Below are 14,062 nucleotides of genomic sequence, written 5' to 3'. Positions count from 1 at the left end.
ACATTAGTTATTGTTGCTCTAATGTTGAATTTAGTTTCCTATAATATGTTTAAATTGTTAGCATACTTTTATTATACAATTAAGTTCTCAACACTGCAAGTAAAATTTTTGAACTTGCATTTCATTTGGGTGAGTAGCATTGATATCTGCTATGGTTGATTGTTTGATATCATTGCCCTTTGTTGTTAATTGGTGGGGTAACATGTACATGTCAATAATCACAATCTTTTTCATAACTTCATGTTGATGTGTCATTAAAATCTATTTCAGTTGCAAGATAAAATGAAATATTTTTTATACAGATATTAACCTTGTTTATAGATTGCAATTTCTGATATGTCAGGATCAACATATATTTTGGTCACTTAGTAAGAAGCTAGGTAAAGGGTATCTATATAAAGAAGAAAATTTTAAAGAAAATCTTATTGGAAAAAATTAATTTAACTTATATTTTATGTAATATTCTTTCTCATGTATTTCTTAACCGGTGTTGCAACCATGACAACAATTGGACTAATCACATCATCAAGAAGTTCATCTTGGTTGATTGCCTCAGTTTTATCTCCATAAAGAACAACTTTCAAGTTGTTGCCGCTGTGAATAAGGCCAACTATTTATAAGACATGTTGCAATGCTGAGTTATTGTAGGGGTTAGAAACATATTTGTGTTTTATTATACCTAAGGTCTTCAATATACAAGTCTCGTTTGGTGACTTCATTTGTCTAGTTCTGCAAGTGAACTTTTTCAATGGTAGTCATTGATTTGAGAGCTCCAATAAAGTGTCGGAGGAACAAAAATATATAAAAAAAATCAATAATAATTGATGTTATCAAATTAGGATTAAGAGTGAGCATCGATAGCAAAGCAACAATTAAAGATCAAAACATGTGATATTAGCATAAAAGTTCAAATTACATATGAGAACTTTATTATTGCGGATTCGACTATTAAGTTCATAAATGGTGGCAAAAATAAAGTAGAATAGAAAGTATGCATTCACATCTTCTTGAATTGGTTGGATGGGAGTGTTTCTGATGAACATGCCCATGATCTTGGAGGGAATGGGATTGAAAAACATTTTCTTCTCATTAATTTGGAATCGTTTGATCTGATAAAAGCATATTTCTTTTAGCTGAGGTTCAAAATGAGGTGTATCTGAACTTAGATCGTGAAATGCATTGCATCTTTCTACTCAATCTTAATATTATTGTTAATTAAATAAATAGTGAAAAATAATAAAAATGAATGTCAAAATCAAATATGGTAGACATGAAAGGAAAAATATCCAATGAATAAATGTTAAAAACCATAAGATGAACAACGATAATCATGGTTTTTATGTTATATATATAATTAAATGGTTATACAAATTTAATTTTAATATAAGCTAAATGAATGGTATTGTAATGGAATGAAAGGGAAAAGAATATATTTATTTTTCTAATAGAATCTTGAGGAAATAAATGTCAATTGGTGTAATTGAGTATCACTTGCTAAGAAGTCAAGGCTCAACAGGTATTTGGTCGAGAAGGGTCAATGGATTACCATATACTGATAATCCTAACCTTAATTGATATACCCTATTGAAAAGGTTATAGATTGCACAGGAATTGGTTTGGCATTCTTCACCTGTATCCATATTTTATTAGTAGTGGTTTATGATTAATATGAAAATTAAAGGAGTTGCAGCAATACCTCTTTTGAGAATTCGACTTGCCTTAAGCATTTAAGAAAATGAAAAAGCATGTAACAATATGTAATATTGAAAACAAATATTGAATATAAAATTGGTATAAAAAATTGCCACCAAAAAGTGTTAGTAATTGGTTTTATGTAAGTGTTGGGAAAAACTTGAATTCAACTTATGAGATACTTCTCAATAAACAATATTTTTTGTTTCAGTCACAAACAAGCCATTTTCAACTATTGCTAAAATATATAATCCATTTCGAGATGTGACTCTCAAAAAAGCTACATATAGCTAACCACATGTGAAAACAGGTTTAGGTAGGTATATGCCAATTTTGTCAAGTGTTTGGTTTTGGCTTTTGTTAATAGTCATACCATAAGATAACCTAATGGGAAATTGTTTTCTTCTGAAGGCAAATGGCCATCTATGATGTTTTACTGTTAAAAGTATTCTAAGTATAAAGTATTGTTATTTGTTTCAACCATAGAAATAATTTTTCCTTCAATAACATTAGGAGCTAATTGTGTAACAATAAGTCTTGTTCCATTACATAGATCAGAATTTTAGTTGATATTTCTTAGTACCATGGCAATAGCATCGACTTTTAAATGCAGGGCATGATTTGGTAAACCAGGGAATTTTAATGAGTTGAGAAATTCTGTTGAGTATAATAATTCATAATCTGATACTTGATCAGTTGCTTCGAATATTGAGTCCTTGCTAAAATATGTTTTTAAGTCTCCTGGTATCAAATCAAGGGCATATGAAGTAACTGAGTCAACTATTTCATTATAAGGTGTCACCATGGCTCTCAACCTAAGATGTTCAGGATGTGCATAATACTTGTCAAAGTCATCATAAATAGCAAAAATGATGTCTTTGATTAGATTGTTTATGATAAGTACTAATAAATCATTTGGCAATGGAATACAATCAAATTCATCATCATCATTTTGTATTGTTAATGAGCTCAATTTTCCATCACCAATATCTAATAACCATTGTGAAAATGTTTCAATTTCTTTCTTTGATTCTTCAGTTAAGTTAGGCCTTAAAAGTCTCATGTTAGTTTTTAACCTAAAAACCTTACACTTAGACTATAATGTAAATTGGTTAATGACCACATTGATAATGTCTGTCTTATGGCTAGGTTCAATAACAGGCAAAATTTGCCTAAAGTCTCCACCTAATAATATGGGTTTCCTTTCAAAAGATTTGTCAATAGTTTTGTTACAATCATGGTTCAGTATGTCTCTCAAAAATTTGTTTAAAGCTTAAAAGTAATGTTTGTATACCATAAATGCCTTATCCCAAACTATCAAATTACAAGCCTAAACTAATCTTGCTAATTGTGTTCTTTTTTTAATTTGACATGTAAGGTCCGTTTGGTAACCGAAAAATGACTTGTTGGCAGAAAATTTTTTCTATATAAAATATTTTACAGGAAATTTTTTCTATGTAAAATATTTTACAAGAAAATTCAATGTTTTCTGTTATTTGGATAAGTTGTTAAAAATATTTTCTGTTGTTTGGATCACTTTATGAAAAATATTTTCTATCATGGTGGAGTTATTTAGGTGTTAAAATAATAAATAAAAGTTGAGTACAAAACAATATTGATAGTTGATTTTCACTAATTTAGGATCAAAATTAAGAATGGAAATGAAATTAGATAAAATCAATAATGATATTTCCCAAAATATTTAACCACAAATCTGTAATGAAAATAAACTCTAATTTTCAAAAAAATTATCCATCTTATTACTTTTTTATAATAACTATAAAAATATAAATATTCATCAATTGTGTAAGATATCTAAAATCTACACTTCTAATATGCATTCATTAAATAAAAATTATTGAAATATTTTTTATTTTAATTATTAGTGAGATAGAAACCTATTATAAATGTATATTCATCAAATAATGATCATTGAAATAGTTTTTATTATAATTATTAGTAAGATTTATTCCATTTATAAATAAAAAATTTAATTTTATTGAATGGTTTCATTAAAATAATATTTTTTTAATTTTAATAGTGTTGTATAATTTAAATATTAATATTTTAAATTAATTATTTTAAAGTTAAATATTAATATTTTTATTTTTTAATATTTTAAGTTAAATATTAATATTCATCAAATTTATACTAATAAATTTAGTATAAAAGTGTTTTTGTTATTCTTTGGAAAATGTCTTACAACTTTCAAGGGCATAAGACATTTGTCGTGGTTAACCTTATTGACTCACAACATGTTTTACACTAGAATTAATTTTCCATCTGCCAAACAAGCATAAGTCCTTAAAACATTTTTTAGAAAATATTTTACTATAAAACAAACAGACTCGTAGAGTATTCATTTACACCTAAAGGAATTTTAAATCTTGAGTGTGCAGTTTTACCTCCAAGGAATAACAACTGGCTCTTTATGGTGTATTGGAAAAACAAAAAACCTCCAACATGGTTCATAAGCTGATAAGTATCTATAATCTAAATAGGTTTTGATTTCATCTATTTCTATAGGTCTTTCTATTGGTCCCAAAGAATGTGTTAGAGAGGGGTGAATAGCACTTTAGAATGACACGAAAATTCTTTCCAAGTAAAGAGCTAATTTAAAGAATTTAAAAATGAAAGTTTAAAGCTTGCTTGAGGAATGATTTAAATGCTGAAAGTAAGAAGAAAATAAAAAAAAGTAGACAAAACATAGTGATTTATACTGGTTCAGTCCCCTTGACCTACATCCATTACGTTTAACAATGGTCTTTTTCGGGATCAACTAAAACCCAAAACTAACTTTTCTAAGGCTTAGTTAGAACCTATAGCAATAACCAAGCTAAACCTAACTTGATCTACCCTTTAAAGCGCCTCGCACACTCTAAATAAATAAGAAATGAAGAAAAGATGAAGTACAATTGATCACTTAATTGATTTAAGATGTACAAAGTTAAGCTCAAATTCCTTTTAAAGGATATGAGTAAGATACAAGTGTAAAGAGAAAGTTTTTGGTCTTCTAAGCCCAAAATAACTTTGAATAACTTCTTTATATGATTTTTAACTGTTGGAGAAGCTTTAAATATTTGCAAAATCACTTCTGGCCGTTGGAGACAAAAACTAGCTGTTTTTGGTCGTTATTTTGTCTTTTTGTGCTTAATTTCAAATTTTTGACAATGAGCTTTTAGCTGACTAACCATACTTCTTAGTCGATTAAGCCTTCTCTATCTTGCAATCAAATTCTCTAACTGTGAGCTTTTAGCTAGCTAACTATACTTCTTAGTTAATTAAGTATTCTTTGTCTTACAATCTGCTTTACTCTGTTAATCGGTTAAGAAAAACTTTAACCGATTAAGAGCTTATTGTTTCAAGAGCAACTAGCTTCATCAACCTTTCTTTGTTTGATTAATTCTTCTCTTAGCTTGGTAACACTGATCTTCCATTTCCCTTAAATGGCCATGAGATATGTTAATCATCCGAGACTTCTTGAATTATTCATCACAAATTTGACTGCCTTCATTTGGGATCTTCATTTTTAGATTTTAGCTAGCTAGCTCTCTTGGTTAATCAACTAAGAGGCTTCTATTTTACATCTAGCACCTACTTAACTGATTAAACCTTGTGTTAACTAGTTAAGACCTTTTTGTCTGTCCTTGGTGTAATGCCCAGAATTACTTTAATTGATTAAGGATTTGTATTAATCGATTAAGACTAATTTGTCTTCATTGAAGCTTTTTCGTTTTTGCTTGTTTAACCAATTAGTTCATCTTGTAACTGAACAAGCATTTTGACTTGCTTTCAAATACCAAATATATTAATGAATTTAAGCTTTCTCCTGCACACTTAAATAGTATAATTAGATGTCAATGAATGGAAATATTTTGCTATCATCAAAAATATATAAAGTCAACATTCTTTATCTCTTTTTTTTATGGTGACAAAACACTCCTAGATTAAGAGTACAATATCTATGTTTAATATGAATGCTTCAAATCTTTATGCATAATGAGTTGCTCCCCCTTAGTCAATGTAGCTAATTTTCTTTAAAGATTTGAAATAAAATATTTATAATATCTACAATAGCTAAATAAGATATACAATATCCACAATAGCTAAGCAACAATATCCACAATAGCTAAGCAAGATATATTAAATATCCATAATAACTAATGCATAATATTCAACAAAATCATAACTAAGTATCACACACATAAATTAAACATGAAGTCTATTAAACTTTATTTAACCTAGTCTTCCTTCTCTCTTTTTTTTTGTCATCATTAAAAAAGATATTCAAAACTCCCCCTAAATGAGTGCATCTAAATTTTACTTTAAATCTTTAAATTAGACTTTAATAAATGAGAATCATAAGCACTTATACACCTAAGTCATATAAGCTTATAGATATAGTTCAATAACTTTAAGAGTCAAGCTTGTATCTATGTGAGAACAAATGTATGAGAGTTAAATCATTTCAAGAAATTGTCAAGGATTACTTAAAAAATGTTTAAGCAAAATCATTTTGTCATTATCAAAACTATAATAATTTTAAAGCTAACACTTCTTATAGACTTTCATAGATATTTGAATTTGTGTTTTGAAGGGTTTGGTCACTGTTTGAGCTTTTGTTTTGTAGGATGCTTAAGCTCTATCAAGTCCTTTATTGATATACTTGAATAGATATTTTATTGTGATAAATTAGCTACAAATTTCAACATTAATGTGCGATTGATATTTGACAACTAGGTTAGTATTATGCGACACTAAATATCTATTATCTAATTTGATATTTTTTTTGTTATTATATTATATAGGATGCTTCTTCTTCTATATATTGAAATCCATCTTCGTTTGGCATGGTTCTTGTTTGGAAGTCTTTTAGATTATATTTTGAGCAAAATCTTTTAACCATGCAAGGTGTATTTAGGTGTGCAAGACCGCACGGTCCATGGATCATAAATTTTGCAACAGCATGGTATGCTATAGGGTCTATATTCCTATCAGGTAATTCGATTGATATAATTTTATTAACATCTTCAGATGATGACCATTTATAGTTACAATGGAGCCAAAAAAGGATATACACATGTGATGATCTTCGTTTTAAAACTCATTAGTAAATGACTAGATGATGAAAGGTTAAGAATAATCAATTGCAATTAAATAACTCTTAGAATATCAAGTAAATGTTAAATGTATAAATTGATGTAAAAAAATTATGTTTAAGGTGAATAGTTTTGGCTTACCAACAATTGCAAGATCAAAATGTTTGTTCTTCATTAAATCTTCCATTAAATAATGAACTTTTAATCAGAGAACTCTTGATATTATATCAGGTCTATCTTCTACTTTTTGATTTGAAATCAAGCTTAATGTAGTTTATATTTCTTTCCACTTACCATTGTATGTAAATGTAATAAACAGATTAGGGCAATTGTAGTACTATAAATGGCCATGGAATCTTGGTAGTTTTGCAATAAATATTTAGACCCACCAGTAAAACGAGCAAGTAGTATTATATGTTTATCTATAATATTTGCATTATTATCGTCTTTTGCAAATGCATCTTTTAAACCTTTAAGCAATTCAGATTTTAAATTTTTTTGTTGTTTCTTATGTATATCAATCTTTCTTCCTCTGTAATTGTATATGCATCAACTATAAATTGTTGGAATAACCAACCACCTCCTAATAATGTATTTCTAAAAATGGCTCGTTGTTGAATTATATATGCATAGTATTCTAGCTTTGTGACTTCTTTTTCTTTTTGGTTTTTCCTTGCTGGTGATTACATATAATTTATGTTAGGTGTATACCCATCTTCCCCATAAGGAAAAAAAAAAGGGATATTGCATAGCCATGAAAAAAATGTGTAATTTACTAGTTTGTTTAAGGCCTTCAGTAATATGATTAACTATTATATCTCGTTGGTCATCACATTCGCCTAAATTACCTACTATTAGAAAGCTATTTTAAATGTGATAGGTAATTTATAATTTTGTTGGAAATAATGTTAAGATTCTATAAGTCTTAGTCGAAAGGGAGTATAATTAGTGGTTGTTAATCTATCTTTAACCATCCTAAAAACTTTGACAATTTTATTATTATCATCAAACATTTTTATTAAACCTTCAACAATTGATCTATTAGCAGCACTATTGTCATCCTTATTATGAAAAATTCTTAGTCTATTTAAGATTTAATTTTCAGTATCATAAATGTACGGTTGAGTAAATTTGGGTTTATTACCTAGTGTAGGTAATAGAGAACCTATTCTATGATGGATCTAGCCATTGATTTTGAAGATGTAAGGTCTTAGTCTATTATTGATTATATTATCAATTTGACATCTTAATGAAGTAAATTGAAACATATTATTATACATCTTTATATTATCTTTAAATTTAAGTATTCTATTATGTGTATTATCGTTAAGGAAATCATTTAGAAAAGAATGTGTTTCTCTAAAAGTAAGTATACGTGTTATACCTTGTTGACAAAAAAGACTAAAATTTGGACTTCTAGTTTCCTTTGAAATATCAAACCTTTCTTTGTACTACATGTATAGGTCCTTCGAAGCAAAAAAGATTGAAGTAATTTCGTACTAGATGAATCATCAAAAAATGATAAACAATTATTAATGATGGTATTCAAAAAAGATATTAGAATGATTTGATACGTTAATTTTTTTACATTATATAACTTACACAATTGAGTTGTGCTATTTCTATCGGTTGGCAAGTCAATTTGGTGCACAGAGTTATGAGGTTGATAAACAAGATCTTCCATATGACCTTCATGAATTTGTGTAAACATGATATTAATTAAGAATAAGTTATGTTTTTTTTATTTAAGTTTAAAGTTAAATTTAAATAAACAAATGTTAGCATACGATTTATAATTACTTAGAGGAAAAGTTGACTATTAATATTATCATTGTGAGGATTTCGCGATTCAGCTTGAAAAAATACAGAATCTTTAAAATAATAATGTTGAGTTAAATTATCAATCATCAATCTAGCATTGCTTGAAGAATAATTATTGGAAACAGTTGTAGGGAAAGCTATAAAATTTAGTTATCTTCTACTGGAAACAACATTCGTTGAATTGAGACCACAATCAATGGTTATTGGTTCAACCAAAGTCATTTCCAATTCACATTAAGCATTTATAGTAGAATGAACTATCACATGCCCACCAATGGTCACATCAATAACATTAAATATGTCATTAGATTGTTGGACATAAGGAAGTAATCCAGAGCTTTTACTTGTGATAATATTTGTGTCATTTGACTGAGGTAAACAATGATTATCTCATACAAGAAGTGGAGTGTTACTATCAGATATAAGTGTACAGGGGTCAGCATTTTTCTGAATATTAGAATTTTTTTTAACTCTCAATATTTTCAACCTATTGCTTCTATTTTGCTTTGCTTGACTTAGTTTATCCATGACTATTAGCTTGCCTAAAATTAAACAAAAAAAATGGATGAATGGTACAAGCAAAAGTTACAGATAAGAGGCTAAGCACACATACAATTTTAGTAAAGATATATTGGCTTTAATAATTATACAAAGTTGCAAAAAATGACACTAACTTTAAATAAATGAATCAACAAACAAACAGAGAATATAGCAAATTAATAAATTATAAATTAAAAGTAAAGTAAATGAAGACACTTTACAATTTGTGCCGCTAGTCTTTATTGATAGTGAATTTTTCGTTAATGAATAGTCTAAAAAATAATAAGCAAACATTAAATGACATTAATATCGAAATATGAGCATTTAAATCTAAGAAAATTGTGAAAATAAATTATAAAAAGTAAGAAAATAAGTCAAATAATATTTATAGTGTAATAAATTATATTGCAAATTAGTCAAAATGATAGAATGGAAAAAAAAAAAGCTACACATGATGTGAACAAAATACACACAAAATAGAATAGATAAAATAATATAGAAACTTTGGATAAATGACAAAATACCATCCCATGCTTAACAGTCAATAATCAACACATTACTCAAAATGGAACCATACTCACAATTTGAGAGAGTAACTTTAAAAGGAATAAAAATTTGGATGATAAACATTAGCTAACAATCATATAAAACAAAAAAATTAATTTTACAAGAACATATGTTTTTTTTCTTAGCAAATCAGCAGGAGGTGAATTTGAGTCAATCATTAGATATATGAATTCCAAATATTAATCCAACATCGATGTCAAGTAAATAATTTTTTTCTATATTTCTAAATAAATAAGCCAACAAAACATGAAGGATAATTTTAAACAATTTTTTTTGTACACCCAAATCATGCATTGTTAAGCTAAATTTCAATCATATATGTGAGGTAATGATCAAATAACATAGAAAATAATTTTAAATTTATAATAGCATAAGTTTTTTTTTTTTTACAACTATCAAACAAAAAATTTAACTTAAGGATGAAAGGTATGAATTCCAATTAGCTAAATATCCATGTTAACTAAACAGTTATTTTTTATCTTGTTAATATAGAAATCATAGATAAATGACAAAATAGTACATGATGGTCAACAGTTAATGATAACCATATCACTCAAAACAAAAGTACAGCAATGAACATAATAGAGTAATGTTAAAAAAGATGGAAATGATGAATTGTTAACTAAAATTTGATAAAAAATATCAACTATGATCACTCAACACGAAGAATGATATTAAAAAAGCAATATCTATAAGTGTTGATTTAAAAAAAGCAAATCAATAAAAAAATAAAATGCAACAATTCAAAAGAAAAAGAACTAGAAACACTTTACAGTATATGGTGGTCTCCTAACTGAATAGTCACAAATTGCAAAATATTAAAAGAAAACTAACTTAATTTAAGATCAGTATAGTAGGATCGAACTTACAAATTCAACAATAAGATAAATCATAAAATATATATACGATATAATGGCTAGCATAAAACATAATGTAATGTTGAACTTAACCTTTTTTTAGTCAAACAAAAAAATGATAAAAAAATTAGTTACAAAAACACATTAACAACGAAAATAAAATAAATGGAAAAAATATAATGAATATAGTAGTTGAAGAAAATCCATTCAAATCTAGAATATCAACTAAATATACAAACACATAAAGCATCATTCAACAATAAGACAAGGCATGAAAGACATATAAAGCACAATTATTAACCGTAAACCATTCTGATAGAAAACTTAAGGTTATTGCACTCAAATTAATTAATACTAATCAGGTTGTCTTAACTTTGAACACCATTAAACAGTAAATTGTACCCAAAAAAAAATCATACCAAAACCAATACACTATTGACAGAACCAACATTTAAAGCCAAAGCCATGTTTTAGCTCCAACTCAAGAATCAGACGAAAGTTTAATAATTTTTGAAAAAAAAAATCCTTTAAATAGCATCAAATAGAAAATGTAACTCAAAAAACATACGAATTATATTGTTCAGACATATTATACAAATAAAAAAATTTAAACAATTAAATAAAACATAAAATACGTATAAGATATAATAAGTAAGCCTAAATAGAAAGTGATGCTAAACTTAATTTTATTTTGGTAAGCATAATAATGTTTTATAAACATAACAAATAATTATCATGAAACACATATAAGTAACAATAATAACCCTAAACAAAACATGATGAAAAACTTAACCTCACCTCAATAATCAAAGTTTTTATCCAACTCTCCCATAAAGCAAAAAAATAAAAAAAAATTAATTACAAAAATTAAAATCAATCGATATTAATCAATAGTTTTAAAGTTTGAACACCATAAGACAATAAATCCAAGCAAAAACAATTCCATTCTGAAAGCATAATGAGGTTGACAAAACCAAGATTTACAACCAACGACATATTTCAATTCTAATTGAAAAAACCTATGAAATAATTTTTATTTTATAAAAAGACATCTTTTTACTACTATCAAGTAAAAAACATAAGCAAAAAAAAGTGCATATTATGTTCTACAAACAACACAAATTTGATTGAATAATAAAGCAAAGCATTAAACACGAATAAGGCACAATCAGTAACTGCAAACTGAATTTAATGCTAGATTCATTTATGCAAACTTATAACTCTAGTATTCCATTAAATTCAAGATCCCTTTTCTACAATTAAAATAGAATAGCATCAAATAAAATATGAGCTGTGGTCTATTAATAGAATCTTTACCATCAAGTAATGCTACAGATCACTAAACACTAAAGGCATAAAAACAAAAATATCAAGATGAAAAATAAGCTATATAATGTTCAAGGATGACTTGATAAATCAATAAAAAGAGACAAATAGTTTTGTATTTAATAGTCAATATTTACTACTATTAAATTCATGTTAGACAAATATATGGTCAGCCTAATCAACCTATTTTGATAAGCATAATAATGTTTTATAAACATAATAGATAATTAGCATGAAACCCATATAAGTGACAATAAATAATCGTAAACAAAACTTAATGGAAAAGTTAACCTCTCCTGAATAGTTGATGTCTTTATCCAAGTCTCTTGCAAAACAAAAAAACAGAGAACAAATCGATTACAAAAACTTAAATTAATCAATACTAATCAATAAGTCTACAGTGTGAACACCATAAAATAGCGAATTTAGGCAAACAATTTTCCATTTCAAAAGCATGATAATGTTGATGAACCAACATTTATAGCTAATGACACACTTCAACTAGAACTCAAGAAATAGATGAAACATTTTTTATTTTATAAAAAGATATCTTTTAACCATCATCAAGTAAAAAACATACGTAAAAAAAATATGTACTATGTTGTACAAATAAAACAAATACCATTGAATAATAAAGTAAAGCATTAAACACAAATAAGGTACAATTAGTAACTATAAATTGAGTCTCAAGCTATATACATTTATGCAAAATGTTAAAAGTAAAAATAGAAGTTAAATACATTTATCCAAAGTTTGAGTGATATTCTTTGGAAAATATATGACAATAGAAGTTAGATACATTTATCCAAAGCTTGGGTATTATTCTTTAGAAAATATATGACAGATTTATTTTTCTCATGGCTAGTAAACCACAATACAGATTATATGACAAATCTTTAAAGTACTTGCTTCTAGAATATAAAAATTTTACCTTCATAAACTCTACCTTATTGTATTTCAAAAAGAAAAAAAGTCTAACATATTCAATAATAGGTTAGGTTACAAATGCAAACTTATAACTCTAGTTTTCCATGGAATTTAAGATCCATTTTCTACAATTAAAATAGAATAGCATCAAAAGAAATATCAGTTGTGGTGAATTAATGTAATCTTCGCTATTAAGTGATGCTACATATGATTAAACACTATAGGCATAGAGATTAAAATATCTAGATGAAAAATGAGATTTTGAATTTTCAAGAACTTGGTAAATTAGTAAAAAGAAAGATAGTTTTGTGCTTTGTAGTCAATATCAAAATGAACTACTACTATTAGATTCAATTAGTCCAATATCTGCTCAACCAAATCAACTTATTTGCTATTCTTGAACATGCAATAAATTTTCAAATTGGATTATTGAAAACGATCAATAAGAATTTAAAGTTTGTATAAACATAGAACATCAAAAGAGACAAAACGGTGTAAAAAATACAGGAAGACATAAAAACAGAGATGGTGAAAAAGGAAAAATACTTAAAGGAGATAAATGATGTCGAACTCCAAAAGGTAAAATTCAAGTAGTAAGCACAAGCACGGATAAAAGCATAGATGGTAAATGAAAAAAAGGCAAACAAAAGGAACAAGAAAATGAAAGACTAAAAATACTGCATTAAGCTTCTAAAACCCCATAAATAATCCCAGTAAAGGCAATTGAAGACCCATGATTGACATCAAGAAGAAAAAATGAACAAAGCAGAACACGACATCAAATTCAAGCAAGCTATGTCAATTGGTTATAGAAACCATAGCCATTGGGTACAAATCCCCACAAACCCAAAACTCAAACATCACTGTAGAAAGACAAAAAGAATAAGGGACACAAAGGAAATAATGAGGCCGATAGAAAAAAAATAAAATAGGTGAAAAATGATACCCGTATGCAAGCCACCTAGGGTAGACCAAACTCTGCAAAATCTTTTTCAAATTATTATCCATTAAAATGATTCGGGCATGTAACCCACACCAAAGACCTTAAAGCCTACTTAAAACATCACCAATGATTTGAGCATATAGCTCGCACCAAAGACTTTAAAGCCTAGTTCAAAACATCACTTAAATGCCCATCCCTCCAACTCAAAATAATCATATACCTAACAATTTTTGTGAAGCCCTCAAGGGTTTCTTTTAATATAGGGGTATAGATATTATTTTATTTACCTT

This window comes from Theobroma umbraticum, unplaced genomic scaffold (assembly GCF_002168275.2).
Source record: "Theobroma umbraticum cultivar Fairchild unplaced genomic scaffold, ASM216827v3 scaffold_239.1, whole genome shotgun sequence".
In the NCBI taxonomy this organism is placed as follows: domain Eukaryota; kingdom Viridiplantae; phylum Streptophyta; class Magnoliopsida; order Malvales; family Malvaceae; genus Theobroma; species Theobroma umbraticum.
This window is presented reverse-complemented; position numbering follows the sequence as displayed.